General features: G+C 48.5%; 1 protein-coding gene across 1 annotated transcript in view; it reads left to right on the top strand.

Moving 5' to 3' along the window:
- Positions 1-15,799, top strand: part of MYO1D (myosin ID) — a 195,922-nt gene that overhangs the window by 1,066 nt on the left and 179,057 nt on the right. The gene's annotated exons all lie outside the window — the stretch shown is intronic.

Here is a 15,799-nt window from a genome sequence, read left to right as displayed (position 1 = left end):
GACCGCTAAAGGCCCGCGGGTCCCCTCGCGGTCGTCCGTCGCGTTGGTCGCGCTCGGCGTCGCCTGGGCCCTGCGCCCCGCCGCCCGCGCCGGGCCGCCTCTGCAGGCCTCGCCTCTGCTCTCGGCTCCCCGCCGCCTTGGGAAGGGAGGCGGGAAGCGGGCCAAGCGGCGCTGGCCAGGCCACTGGGTTCGCAGCGTGGCTGCCGACCGCCTCGGTAGCTGCCTCTCCGTGTTGTTGTGCTTCAGGAAGGGCGCTGGTGTAAAGCTGTAGCGGCTGTACAAGTTTTTCCAAGAAAGCTTAGGAAGTGGGATTTGCCTGTACGTGTGCTACAGGAATGTATAGCTTTGAGGAGACCAGAGCTGCTATAGAATAGTATTATGTCTGTAAGCTGCCTCTTTGGAGGCTTACTTGACTTACAAATTAAACTGCTCTTGGCTCAAGAAGGCTTTCTGTTGACTTTTTTTTCCTTTCCCTGTTCTAAGACTCTTACCTTTCACCAGTTAAATGCTAAGAGAAAGGCTGCGAGAAGGGATGTGTGTGTCTGCTGTCAGAGCTGCATCAAGGCCATGGGAGAGATGAGGATGAGCCTTCATCCCCGGTCACTATGGAGGTGGTTGGAAGGGTTTCAGTCCTGCTGTGGTGATAATATTTTTGAATAGTGTAAGTTTATGGTAACTTTGATAGGTTTTTTTCCCCTCATTTCACCTCTGATGCTCCCCAGTAAGTGACAGTTTATTCTTCAGATTCTAATTTGCCCAAGTAGCATTATTCTTTGCATTGATGCTAAAGATGGGGTCAGTTTGGGTAACTCCTGGTCCTTGCCTCAGAGAGGTGGCGGCCATGGAAAAGAAATAATTTCAGAGCTCTCAAGAAAGGACGCTGATACCTTAGTCCCTCTGCATTTGGACTGCTCGTGTGACATACAATATGCTTTGCCCCGTGCAGGAGGATGACTCAGTTGTGGCAAAGAGTCTGTGTATGATAACCACCGTGATGGTGCTCTGAGCAGTCTTGAAATAAGCAGTAGCAAGATCCCATGTCCCTCACTGTCAGTATAGGCTGGTTCCATACAGGTGCCTCTCTTGCTCAGACTCTTCATGTAGTTTGGAGATAACTTTTCAGTCCTGAGAGCTCTTTCCTAAGAGAACAGAGCTATACCGTGTTGCAGAATAATCCCCTGTTGCCCAGCTGTAGTACAAAACCAGAGTTAAGTGAACCTGTTGCAGTAGGTCACTATCATACATGGTATGTTATAGTCAATAGGCTATTCTGCAGGTTACTCCAGTACTTTTGGAAATGATTAAAGTGGAAATAGAAAATGCTGAGTTGCTATCATCAGGTCAGCTCTCGCAAGGAGGTAGCTGGTAATTACAGGTGGTTTTCAGTCCTTCCTGGAGGAACTGAGCTGTGGTCAACTCTGAGTGGGGTGTATGGAGAGAGTCAGGGATGGGTTCATGTTCTGTGTGTGCCTACACTTAGGCAGCACGTGTTAAGGTCACAGAACCTGAGATCCACCCGATCTCTAACGTCCCCTGGGTAAAGAATCGTCCTTGCATTCAAGCAGTAGGAAAACCTCAAGTGAGGAAGGAGTTGCAAAGAGTTGTGCTAATGACTGGTCACATATTTTTCAACCTTTCTTGTTATCTTATGCTTGCTTAAAAGAGCGTGGGATGTCTGCTGGTCGAGACAAAGAACAATTAGAGAAATCTTTACAAGGCAATGCTTTTCGGAAGTTGAAATAATTTGATAACAGTTCTGCCTTTAAGAATCTGAGGGAGTCTTTGTTAGGTTATTTTTGCCAGAGTAGTTGAGGTGATCATAATGGTGCATTTAGAGATATTTATGACCTTGGCATTTTTATCACAGTGGAAAGAAGATCAAACAAAGCTTTTGACAAAATATAATGGACTTTAATACTCATGTTGTGGGTTTTGAACAAGCCACACTTTCCATTGAAGTTATATTCTGTAACTGTGTGAAGAGGGCGGACAGGAGGTATACAGGACTGAGTTTGAGAAGCACATGTGGAACTTGTTACAAGCCCAGGTTCAATACTGAAATGCAGAATACTCTGCTTTGCTTTTGTGGTTAAGTTATGTGAAATGAATGAATGGTCTCAATCAGCTTACTGGTAGAGAGGTTTGTCACTCTTGAAGCTGTGAAGAATGTCTTGAAAGCATGAACAAAATGTAAATCATGTAATAATGACCGCTGCAGTAAGCAAGCAGTAATCACGGTGTGCTGATGGTGTAACAGCTCAAAGATGCAAAGAGTCCATTCGTTGGAAATTACAGGAGCAGGTACTGATCTGTCAGAGCGCTTCTGACCCCTCTCCGGCAGAAAAAGCATGTTTGGAGGAGGGTGAGAACACTGTGTGTCCGACCCGACACGGAAGCAACCCAGCTGGTGAAGGCAAGGCTGGGAGACAGGCACTGGCTGCCCGACCTCTGCTCTGCCCCTTCCCTGTAGTTACAGGGGCATGTACGGCCAAGCTCCGGTTTCTATTGCGGCAATAAAACCCGCAAGTAATTATAAACACGAGTACAAATGGAGTGAATGCAAATATTACTGTTCCTATATGTGTTCCTATATGTAAATTGCATGGGGTGTATCAGTTACTTGATTTGGAGAGTTAACACAAATAGCTGCATTAATAATTGGTGCAAAATATGCATAGCCCTTCCTTTGGGTGACCCAACAATGTCAAGACCTACTTCTCGGAATATGTGCTGTGATTATAGTTACAGCTCAGAGAGCACAGTTAGTTTCACAAAAGGCCTTTTGTTCCTGCCTGGCTTGATTATGGTGATCTACTCTGGGACCACTGATCAAAAAACACTTTTAACTTGGAGTTTTCAATCTGTTAATCTGTGTTTGGTGCTCGCTGCATGTGTGTGAGCAAAGAGCAGTGCTTTACAAATAGGGAGCTGGATAAGAATTTGAACCTGGAGGGCCTTTGGCAGTGTGAGCTTCAGTCCAGATCCAGAGATGGGGACAGCTCATACCACCTTGGCTGATCTTCAGCCTCATCCCACCAACCCAGCTTCAGTCCCTGTGGCACGTCACCATTTCAACAGAGGAGAATTCTGACTACTTTACCTCCTCCCCAGCCATTTACCTGCCACCCCCGACTTTATGCAGCTACAGCCCGAGCTCTCTCATCCTAATCCCTTTTCTAGAAACCCAGGTCCAGCCCTTATGTGCGCTGCTGAGCTCGCAGCACAGGAGGCATGGGAGTCACTGGTGCCTTATGTTACTGCTGCCTTTCCCAGAGTCACTGTTCTTGGGTTCAAGGCCTCCCCTTGAAAAGCGGGTCACCTGCTTCAGTTGGTGTTGAAGTTTGGTGTCTGGCTGTGGGCAGCTACACTGGAGAACCTGTGTGGAGTAACTCGGGGGGTTTGGGGGTGCTCAGGTTGCCAGAAGAACGGCATCCCCCAGGAGCTGCACGCCTGTCTGAGGGTGACCCTTATGGGGACTGCGGTGCACCTCGTGCATGGGAATAGCTCCTCCACCAGGTATCATGGGTAACGATGACAAAGCAGTGCTCTGTCCTCCGGCGGGACACAGGATCGATGCGTCAGCTGCAGAAATGCTCCTTTAGTGTGGAGACCAGAGCTTTTAAACCCGAGGTAACCGGACTCAGACCCCGCTTGTTTCGTTGCAACATTCGGAGCCAACTAGAGCCAGAAACGGGGTTCTCAGCTGTTTCATTCTTCAGAACTTAAACCTGAAGCAACTGCTTGAAAACTTCACCATTAAAAAGTTTCACTTCCCAAATAGTGCGGTTCTATAAATACCCTGTGCAGTGGGATATGACATTTACTCCCACACATGAGACACAGCATGCTTTGTAACTTGCATACTCCAGGCCTTAACTCTTGAGCTGTCTTTGAGAAAACACAAGGCGAGGAACCCACCTCTTCTGTGGGATAGACTCACGTTGCAGCCTGCGAGCTGGTGTGGGTTGCTGTAGCATAAACGGGAGTAGAACTGCACCCAGAATTATTGCTCTTAGTATGGAAAAACTCACTTCTTCAAGCTCTTTGGATATCATGTAGCTAAAGACGTTACCTTAGGAATAGCAGTGCTTTATACATGCTCTTATCGACAGATCTCAGAGCACTCTCCTGCCCAAACCAAAAGCAGTACTTAAGGTAGTTTGCTTTAATTTCTGATTCTGCTACTAATTTATGATCCTTGACAAATTCCTTAGCTCCTTGGTTTCAGTCCCCTGTAAAACAGATGATACTGCTTTTCTCTCATTCTTTACATGTTTTATATATACAGTAGAAACTCAACCAGTAGGCTCTGTCTTTGTAGGGTGCACTGACTGAAGTGCTCAGGTGCTGATGTTTTATAAATATGCTATATAAATATCTCCTCTATATATATCTCTCTCTCTCAATGGGAGTAGGTTTGTAATATCCCTTTCTTACTGAGAAAGAGATGAAGACACCTAGATTGGTAGATCTAAAAATTAATGGGTCATCTTATCTCATCCTCTTGCATAACATACCTTCAAGCAAGCCGTGTATCGCAGCCAGACTTGAACTTGAGCACGGTTACCAAAGCAGTCTAGTGCTGCAGCCGTACCTCTGAGGGAAACGGAGCCCAAGACTTCAGGAGCCCTTACTTGAATAATGTTGGCACATGGCTGTTTCTTTGGTGATAACAGACTGTGCAGAAGAGGTCCACAGAAATTAATCCTAACATTGGAAATAGGCTGGTTTTGTTACCTCACTGGGGTGGGAGATAGGGAAACAAACCGATTTAGGCCTTTGTAGAATGAGTCTGATTCTGATCTTGGTTACACAAGGTTGATGTAATTCCTTTCAACTGAGTGGCATACTCATGGCTTGTGCCAGTGAAAAATAAGAAACAGCCTCAATGGCTTGCAGAAGTTTTTCATCAGCTCTTTTGAATACCAAGCAGTTCCAATTAATCGGGAGTTTGGCCCCTGCAGGGAATACGCTTCTGTACAGCTTCCTCTTATCTTTGCCAAAATATGATCAAATTGCTTGTCTTTCTGAACAAGTTCTGCTTTTGGCTCTGGTCTATCGTCAGGAAACACATGTCAGCGTTTTAACAGCTGTGTGTCCTGTTCAGAATGAGCTCTCGATCGGAGTTGGGTGTGTACGGAGCAGGGCTAGGGCTAGCTATCGTTGGCTCATTTATGGTTAGGAGTATTGAGTAAACATTGATTTTGCCTCTCTGCTGTGGAGGTCATCTGAGGATTTTAGCACTTCACCAACCAACTTCCATGAAGCTGAATCTTCATCAGGTTCTTCTGCAGAGGCACTGGCGCTAGTGTATAGAAAGAGGAAATGAGCACTGGAGAGATAAAGCCAAGATTATTAAAAGCAGCCTCTGATTTTGGGTCTTGGCTGCTCAGTTCAAGGAAATTTGGGTGTTCTTTTTCTTGTAGATTACAGGACTGCTCTTGTAGTGATGACTCCTTTTTGGGAGGGGGCTTAAAGGGCTTCCAAACTCAGCTTGCTAAAAATCACTTTTCTGAGAGGCACAGATTGCATCAGAAGCTGAGATGCCACTCACATAAACCTTACGGCATCTCAGGTGTTAAAGGACATATTAGAAAATAAGCACAAAATCTTTGTCAGCATATTACAGTATCCATGTGGGGTTTTTTTAAGCCCCAGCTCTGAGGGTTAAGCAGTAAATGAAAAATTCAAATGTTGCTTTTTAAAAATAAATTCTTTGTATATAGTTTGGAGAGATTAAGCTCATGAATTCTAAGAAGTTGAGAGGTTGACAGTGATTGAATACTACTTTGATTGAATACTCCTTGCTTTAACCGGTAACTCCTTAACCCAAAATGAGCAACAACTTCCTCCGAGGGAGCTGGCTGTAATTCAGCTCATTGTAGCCATTTGCCAAAAATACATCCCAGCTACAACTTCTATTCATTAGCACTTAGATCTACGTATCCAGTACTTTTTTTGGGGAAAAATTGTGCTGGATTTTCAGACTGGCTTCTAGAGGGACTTTGTCTTCACTGATGTGAAGGGATCAGTAACCGAGAAGTTAATGGAGACGCGTGTCCCTAGCAGCTAACACCAGGCCAGGACTGAAGTATTTCAGCAGAAGGAGGAGCCAGAGTTGATATTCGTTCTGCAGGTTTTGCTTTGTGCATAAAGAGGACTTTGTTCTTCGATTGCCGGTCTTGTCACATCCCGCTGTAATTTCACTATGTGACACAATGCAGGTGAAATGTTAGTCCTCATTATTAGGTCCCTGGCAGTTCATGTTATATGCTTCCAAGCTAAGAAGCGGCAGCCAGAGTCCAAAAGCCGTGTTGACTTGCTGGGTTTCTGAGCTGTGGTGTGCAGGCCATTCCAAAATAATAGGCGGCTTGTTGCAAGCATGACGCCTGGCAAAAAGAATGTGGCTTTACGTCTCAGCCAAGTGACCTGGTGGCTTACCTTTCACTGCAGCATTGCAGCACGTCTTCGCAGTGCTCCTCACATTTGAAAGCGTTGGTTTTATTCCAGTACATCTGCTGGCTTGCTCTTTCCATGGGCCCCAGCAGAGCACACGTAGGCACAGAGCAGTCTGGGTACTCGTGCATTCATTTACAAGAATTAATCTAGTTAGCAATTTTTAAGATCCATAGGATGTGGACAAAAACCGATTGGCTTACTCGGGTTTCAAAGTGTCCTCCTCTCCAAATTGCAGTAGTCTATAAATAACCGTTTTTGTGTGCATTGCCCTCTCTCCTCCGTACATAGGGAGGGTGGGAAGGTGCCCAACATCGCATCTGTACTCCTACATCTCAGATAAGGGTTTGTCAGCACACTGGGACTGGTCGCTGCTGGGCAATGAAGCCAAATGAGGCAGAGTAAATCATGCCCTTTACTAAGGGTCAGGGTGTGTGCAGGGTTAGTGCGTTACCTGGAGGAGAGCCTCAGCTGGGGGCCTGAGCGAGGCAGAGGTGGGCAGCACGGTCAGGTGAATTGGGCATCAGACCCCGGCTGTCTCTAGCAGGCAGGGCGAGTGTGTGCTGCAGTGTGCGGTGTCTTCAGGTGCTGTGACTAGAGGACACCTTCCCTCTTATTGTACACAGCAGTTCGTTTCCCTGGCAGGCTGAATACAGCCATCACCCTCAGGTTTTGCCTTGGTGAAGAAGGGCTCGCTCTGGGTCCAGGGGGTTGGAAGCACTCCTGCTCCCAACACTACAGATGTAGGCTTTGGAACAAACTCTCAAATGGACAAACAGCGTGGGCCTGACCCCAGACTTCTGCTTCAGGCATTTCAACTCTGCAGTCACTGTCGAATGCCATAATTTGGAATCTTGTTACGAAACATCCTGAGGTCTGTGTCTGTGAGGCAGTCAGGATTCCTCCTGCCTCTGCACAGTCCCTTACCATGTCAGGAAGACCTGCTCCAGCTTCCTGCGAGGCTGAAATGTTCAGAGCCATCACACCAACTAACGGTGGGCAGTGTGGACACACTGCCTGCGACAGGAACAGATCCAGCGATGTGGTACAAGAGCAGAGAGGAAATCCTGAGAGCGTTGGGACAGGGAGCCCTCGAGGAGGCTCAGCTGTCGGCAGCTGCTGTCGTGCAGCCTTCCTTCTGGAATGTCCCCTTTCATCCCAGCCCTTGTCCTCCTCTTGAACCTTCAGAAATCCCGAGCAGTCGATAAGCTCTCTTCTCTTACAGGCATTCACATGGTCTGAATTAAAAACCAGCAGCTGCTGCCTGCTGTGTTGCACTTCCACCTCGTTTCTGCAAAGCGGCCGTCCCCCTGCCTTGCGAGAAGGTCGGCATAGCTCCATGTTCGCACCTCCTCCCAGCCCTACCAGGGGCTGCTGCAGTGGCGGGGAGCTACCACACTCCGTATCCTTTTAGCAGATTTCTTTACTCGGCTGCTACATCCCGGTCCCCCACCCGGGTTCTTGTACTGCTCCGGGCTGTCATCCTGCCCAAACACCTCCGCCACCCAAACTGGGAACTCCACTAGCTGCTTTCAGCACTGCTCTAGCACAAATTAACAAAACATGCCATTCTAATGCGAGTTACTAATTTTCTCAGACTGGAAGTATGATAAAATGTTGGAAATATTCACATATTTTCTCCTATTTCTCATATGTGGTGGGACAGAAAACAAGAAAAGCAAAGGCAGTCAACCGCAGTCCAGCTGCAGACATCTCATCTCCAGTGCTTTATTCAGTTTTTACACTGGGTATCCTCTCCCTCTCCTGATGTCCCCAGCCTCCCACCCAGCTCCTCAGTCCAGTGCCACCTCCACTGGCATCCGTGCTCTCCCCAACTCTGCTGATCTCCTACTTTCAAGGTCTTCCATCCATCCACCCACCCATCCATTCAGCCCTTTATTTCCCAGTGAAAACCCTGCCCATAAGAGAAGACAACCCTCACAAACCTCAGAGCTTTAACTCCCTCTCTGTGATGCCTTTCATTTTTAACTTTCCAGGAGAAGGATGATCTTGGTGGAGGGAGCCGAGCTTGGCATGGTCCTTGTCCCTGCTGTCATGGGTGAAGAGAGCTGGGGAGAAATATGTACAAGGTTCCTTCTGCATGGCTTGTCCCCAGGGGTGAGCAGGCACAACTGCAGGGTGAACAACCGGGGCCCAGAGCTGGGCATGAAACAAGGTACAGGCATGTCTTCTTCACGATGAGGGTGGTGAGGCACTGGCACAGGTTGCCCAGAGAAGTTGTGGATGCTCCATCCCTGGAAGTGTTCAAGGTCAGGTTGGACGGGGCTCTGAGCAACCTGATCCAGTGAGAGATGTCCCTGCCCATGGCAGGGGGTTGGACTGGACGATCTTTAAGGTCCCTTCCAACCCAAACCATTCTGTGACTCTATGATTCTATGTCCAAAGTCATCTCATCTACAAGACCGTACAAGAAGAAGACATTCCTCCTCCTGAAACAAAATACCTAAAAAGGAGAAAGATTTCTTTCACCAGGCTTGACAGCTAGATGGGGGGGTCACTAGCTAAATATTTACAGACAGATCAATCAGGGTTTACTGTAGGCAGGCAAACTGCAGCTAATATTAGAACCTGGCAAAAGATGCAAAAACCAACACCCTGAGTATCTTTGCTTTCCTAACACAGAAAGTGCCCTTTACAAAATAAACTGAGAGCATACAGGCACCATTTATCTGTGCTGATAAATGCAGGGCCTGTGGTTTTGCTCTCTGGGAGGATCCTTTAGCTTCTGTGCCAGTAAATGGGACTTCTTCAGCATACCCGCAGGAGGAAACAGGCAGTGCCTCTTGCCTCTGCTCTTTGCTCCAGCCCTGGAAATTCTGGTAGCAACAATTAGGCAGAATCCTTGTTAGACAGACCACGGGATGGAGCAGGGGCACAACACAAAGTAGGTCTTTACACGGATCCCCTGCTTTCTTCCTTAAAGCAACAGTGCTCCAGCAAAAGCAGCTGGCTCAGTCTTTACTCATGAAATTAATTATGATAAATCAAAAGTGTCAGGGACTGGAATTTCTAATCAAATTAAAGCAGACTGTAAAAAAAACTATAAATGGAAATGGGTTAAAAACTCAATCAGACGTTTGGTATTAATCTTACAGAAAAATGCATGCAATGCTTTAAAGTTAATTATGTATTAATCTGTTGCAAAATAACAAAAGCCCTTAAAGCATGCTGTAGGACAGAGACTGTGTCTTCAGGTATGATCCATCCACTAGATAAAAAGAGAATTCATACCAGCTAAATGGCAAAGGCAACATCAAGCCATCTCCCCTGTGCTTCCTCCTCCAGGACTGCCTGCCCCACACCGAGGTCCCACAGCCTTTCAGCCGCGCGTGGGGCAGCAGCAGAGCACAGCGAGAGCTGCGCACCCCGACGCCTCGTGCTCCTGCGCTGAGGCCAGTTGCTCAAACTTCTGCAGCGCAGCCTTGCTGCCTCTGCCCGGGGAGGGAGGCAGCAGGGGGTATGGCCTGGCTCGCCCATCGCCTGCGGATCAGGCTGTCCAGCACCGTTTCGCCTGGCACCCTGAGTCCCAGAGCAGCAGAGGTAGCTCTGCTATGCTGGAGCCAGGCAATTTGCCACCTCACATGCTCCCAGCTTCGGCAGGAGCCAGAGCTTCTCCCTCCGCAAGTGACTATCTCCCATATATCACAGAATCATAGAATGCTTTGGGTTGGAAGGGACCTTTACAGGTCATCCAGTCCAACCCCCCTGCAGGAGCAGGGACATCTTCAACCGGATCAGGGTGCTCAGAGCCCCGTCCAACCTGACCTTGAATGCTTCCAGGGATGGGGCATCCACCACCTCTCTGGGCAACCTGGGCCAGTGCTTCACCACCCTCATTGTAAAAAATTTATTCCTTATATCTAGTCTAAATCTACCCTCTTTTAGTTTAAAACCATTGCTCCTTGTCCTCTCACAACAGGCCGTGCTAAAAAGTCTGTCCCCATCTTTCCTATAGCCCCCCTTTAAGTACTGGAAGGCCACAGTAAGGTCTCCCCGCAGCCTTCTCTTCTCCAGGCTGAACAACCCCAACTCTCTCAGCCTGTCCTCGCAGCAGAGGTGCTCCAGCCCTCGGGTCATTTCCGTGGCCTCCTCTGGACCCGCTCCAACAGCTCCATGTCCTTGTGCTGAGGGCCCCAGAGCTGGACGCAGCACTGCAGGGGGGTCTCACCAGAGCAGAGCAGAGGGGCAGAATCCCCTCCCTCGACTGCTGGCCACGCTGCGGGTGATGCAGCCCAGGATACGGTTGTTGGCTTTTTGGCCAACATTGTTGGCTCATGTCCAGCTTTTCATCCACCGGTACCTGCGAGTCCTTCTCTGCAGGGCCGCTCTCGATCCCGTCATCCCCCAGCCTGTATTGATATTGGGGATTGCCCCAACCCAGGTGCAGGACCCTGCACTTGGCCTCGTTGAACCTCATGATGTTCACAGGGGCCCACTTCTCCAGCTTGTCCAAGTCCCTCTGGATGGCATCCTGTCCTTCAGGTGTGTCAACGGCACCACTCAGCTTGGTGTCATCTGCAAACTTGCTGAGAGTGCTCTCGATCTCGCTGTCAATGTCATTGAGGAAAATATTGAACACCACTCGTCACTGATCTCCATCTGGACATTGAGCCATTGACTGCTACCCTCTGGATGCGACCATCCAACCGATTCCTTATCCACTGAACAGTCCAGCCATCAAATCCGTATCTCTCCAGTTTAGAGAGAAGGGTGTTGTGGGGGACCACGTTAAAGGCTTTACAGAAGTCCAGATAGATGACATCCATTGCTTTTCCCTTGTCCACTGATGTGGTAACTCCCTCGTAGAAAGCCACTAGGTTGGTCAGGCAGGACTTGCCCTTGGTGAAGCCACGTTGGCTGTCTCGAATCACCTCCCTGTCGTCCATGTGCTCTAGCATAGCTTCCAGGAGGATCTGTTCCATGAGCTTCCCAGGCACAGAGGTGAGGCTGACAGGTCGGTAGTTCCCAGGGTCATCCTTTCTACCCCATATCCCATATATCTCCCTGGAAACATTCAAGGTCAGGTTGCACAGGGCTCTGAGCAACCTGATCTAGCTGAAGATGTCCTTGCTCATTGCAGGGGGGTTGGACTGGATGACCTTTAAAGGTCCCTTCCAACCCAAACTATTCTATGATTCTGTGATATGGCCCAGGCATGTTTCAGCACGATCAGTACCTGCGAGGTGGGTGCAATGTCTCAGCCTTTGCAAACCTTTTAAATTCCTCCACTTGCTCTTTGGAGCACTGCTCAATACGTGCCTAACCGTTCTTTCGTTGTTGTTAATAGTGCAGGTTAGAGTTGGTGGTGAGATCAAAATGTGCTTGCTGCAAGATTGCACCAGAGAGGTGGTTCCATGACCTCTTGTTTTTTCCAGAGGAAGCTCGGGGCTGGTCATGCCTGCTGAGAACAGCCTAAAGGGTTAAAGCTACAGCATTCCAGCCCACACCAAACACCCGGCCTCTAGACTTTAACCAAAGTAGCAGTTGTTGGTTTCCCACAGCGCACATACATGGATGAAGTCGCACATCACTGTCTGTTGCTGGGTTTTGCAAAGCCGAGGTGCCCGTGTTCATGGGGCGTGCTATTCACTCAAGGAATCCAGTAGCAAGAGCAACGTAACAGTAATGGGTTTGAAAAACACAACAAGAAACCCCGTGGTGAGTCTGGATCTCCTGGATCTCCAAACAAATATCCTGCTGGATCTCCAAACAAATTCACACTCTTCAGAGGACACAGTATTAGCTCTAGGGCTAAACCAACCCATTCCCACAGTTTCTGTCATCCTAAACCCATGTCCTTCTGATTAGACTAACCTCTCCTCCCCAGAGGGTTCTTTTGTCATAAAAATGGTTCCCCATAGGGCCATCTGTCATCCTGAGGCTGTCTGAATTTGTCGGTCACTTCATAAAATGAGAAATGAGTCAGCTCAGACTGTTACAAATCAGAAGCCTTCCAGTAGTCCTAGACATTTGTTATTGCTACACAGTTTTCTCTGTGAGTCCTTTTTCCAAGTTCAATATTTGAAAAGAGGGTGAAGCCCTCACAGCAAGTATTGCTGGTCTGTAGCGCGGAGAAGTAAAGTAGTACTGCTGGATTAAATTCCCTCCATCTCAGTGAAAGCGCCCAGGATTTATCCGTGCAATCCTCCAGGCGAAGTCTGGGAGCAGCATTTGTATTTGCTTCATTCCTGTTATAAGCTGGACTTACAAAGATTCAAGCTGAGCTTTCGGGAACCCCTCTGGAGGTCACTGTAACTTCAAATTTTCCATGCAGTCCTTTGCAGTGTTTGATGCGACATATCTACTGGGTGCAAAATCCTACTGTGCAGGCAAGGAGGGGAATGGAAACTCCTGCTGGGGTCTGGCTGATAGAGCTGGTCCTTTTCTGCCAGATGTATACTTTTCTGTTGATCAAATCAGAAGGAAGTTTTGGAGGAAAAGGAAATGGAGTCAACAAGGGCTTTCCGGACAGTGGCATGCACGTGGCCCGAGCTCCCTCCTCCTCTTGCTGTCCCTGCACTGTTTGGATATAGAGAAGGAGGTTGTTCTTGCAGGTGGACTCAGGGCCAAGAAAGAGGCCAGGGTATGTTTGGTAATGAACTTCTGTTACTGCCGGACGCATAAAACAGCTTGAGCCTCACCCTTGAATATAATCAGAAGGGACCTATCCAGAGCTGGTCACAGGGTTATTGGGGTGAGGGTGCAGGTCTCGTGCTGCCGCTGCAAAAGACAAATTGGGAAGGGTTCAAAAAGACTTACAAGAATGATTGGAGGTGGGATAAACCCACCTAACAGACTAAAGCAACACTATATTCCATTTGTTTAACTAAGAAAAGGTTAAGGAGTGACTCCATCACAGTCTGCAGCGAAGATTCTGATGTTAGAGGGTATTTATTTTAACAAATAAAAGAATAACAAGTGCCAACAGCCAGGAGGAGAAAGGAGGCAAATTCAGGCTGGCATGAAGAGCAGGGAAGGCTCGTTGCATCCACTTTAACAGTTCTCCATCCATGAAGTCCTGAAATCAAATCAAGTGTCTGTCTAACCTGCAGGCTTGACCATCTCCCACAGTAATTCCTGCATTAAAATAAATGGGTCTTTGCCACAACATGGAATCGCAGCAAGAGATAAACTAATTGTTATATCCTGTCCCTGCCCTGTGTCATGTTACACTGTAAATGATTTGACTCAGAGACAAACTCTTTGTTTTGGCTCATGTAACACCAGATGCGAAAAGAGCCTTATTCATCGACAGGATCCCAAGATGCTCTTGCAACAGACATCACGGGGAAAAGTTGTTGCATTGCCAAGTTTAGATGGGAGCCTAATTCTGTTCTCCATATACGCAGGCTTAGACATGTCTTAACCAATCAAAGAATTATAATGGGTAAGAGCAACAACTCTCGTATTAGATAGAAAGCAGCTTCTACCCTGTGAAGATAAGAAATAGGTTCTTCTTTTTTAACGTAAATGCACAACTTTAAAAAGTCACTTCTGAAAAAAAAGAAACCAATGTCTTTCTTAAGAAAAACAGGTCTAAGGAGAATATAACACATCTTTCATCCCCTCCTACCCCCAGGACACTCATTCTCCCCCACTGCCACATGCATTCTCAGACTTCTGGATAAAGGAGCCTGTGCTGCCAGCCAGGACAGGGCTGCATCACCTGGAGCCACACATATTCTCTCCCATTCCTCGAGCAGAAAGCAGCGTTTCTCTGCCTGTTTCACCGAAGGGCTGCATAGGCTGTTTTAAAAAATCCAAAGTTTGCCAGTTTGCCAGTGATGCTGTTTTTAGGTCTGGTCCCTCTGCTCCTGGGCTTTGGGAACAGCATCTCTGTTATCTGCTCTGTATTTATCCAGTTAAGAGTGCAGACCCAAACCCAAGTTGCTGCAGAGTCCACCATGCGTGTGCAAACGAGCGACGGCCAGTGGGATGTATTCTCTTACCCGCTGCAAATGCAGCATCGTCACTCACCTGGATTCACTCAGTCCACGAGCTGGTCTGGGAGACGGACACTTCAGTCGCGTGGGCTGTGTCTGTCCCAGCCTGCATGCACACGGCACGAGGACTTGTTCCAAGGTTGCCTCGAGTTTTTCTTGGAGAACTGTAGAGGATTTACCTTGCAGGGAGAGCGTAAGGAAGCTTTGGGCAAGATGGTGCTGGAAAGTCAGATGAGCTTCTGAGCTGCGCTCACCCCAGCTCTCAACCGTAGGTCTGCTGGAGCAGGCAGGGTTAATTCAATGTTGCAGGGTTTGTTTTGTGGCCTGGAAGCTGAGTTTCTGGACACTCCAATGGCTTCAGGCTGGGGCATACAAGGGCTGAACGATGGCAGATGGCTGGCCAGGCCACCCTTCCCCGTGCTGCCTCTTTACATCTCAAGCAGGTGAGGACAAACCCGTGCAATACCCCTGGGGAACTGCGGGCAGAGATGGATGGGAGGTTGTGCCTCAGTTCATGTTCTTGGCCGCTAAAAATAAAATGTTCCATTAATGAGGCAGATCAAAGATCCATCTGGCAAAGCACCTTGTCACCAACTGGCGTCAGAGCGAGAACTCTCCAGCAGTGCCTTCTGGAGCTGAAGGATGGGTTTGCTACAGCTGCTCTACGTGTAACCTCCGGTACTGCTGTGCCAGGGGGAAAACCCTAAGCAGCTAATGGGGTATATGGGAAGAAGCCCAAGGACAGGTCATTTCCCAGCAAACCCTCCTGGTTTCCATCCATCTGCAGCTTCGGGACTTTCTGCACTGGATGTTGTCTCTGGACTGGTGCTTATCAGCCCCCGTGGTAGCTCCCACTTTTGGAGACAAGTGCACAGGAGGAGGCTGAACGGTCTCCGTGACCCTCACTGAGGCATTCTCCAGTGTCACTGCACACACCAACCACTCTTGGTGGTTTCCTCTCTGCAAGAATTATTAATGCTGAAAATTGGCACTTGCGTGTTTTCAGCAGTGCAGCAGGGTCAGCCGGCTCTGCCGGGAGTCCCAGGAGGGGAGGCCAGGCTGGTCACGGTCACACCGCCTGCCCCTTCCCAGCGTCGGTGTGTGCCTGAAAAACAAGCAAACCCAACCAGCGCTCAGGTCTCTTCCAAAAACAATGACATCATGTTGAAGCCATCAAGCACATGATTTCCCAGCCCTGAAACTGAAAGGAGCCTCTCTCCAGGAGAGGGAGAGAAGCTGTGCAAGAGCCAGCTGGGATTCAGGAGGAAAGGCTTTATTCGCTCTCCAAGGAGGTTGTGTTCAAGCAGGACCCCTGCCACAGGAGATGGCACCTCTGAAGCACCATGCAGGAAGGCAGGCTGCAGCCTTTGGAGAAGGAA

This window comes from Ciconia boyciana, chromosome 22 (genome assembly GCF_034638445.1).
Source record: "Ciconia boyciana chromosome 22, ASM3463844v1, whole genome shotgun sequence".
Taxonomy (NCBI): domain Eukaryota; kingdom Metazoa; phylum Chordata; class Aves; order Ciconiiformes; family Ciconiidae; genus Ciconia; species Ciconia boyciana.
The sequence above is the reverse complement of the archived record's forward strand: the minus strand, read 5'-3'. Positions and strand labels throughout refer to the sequence as shown.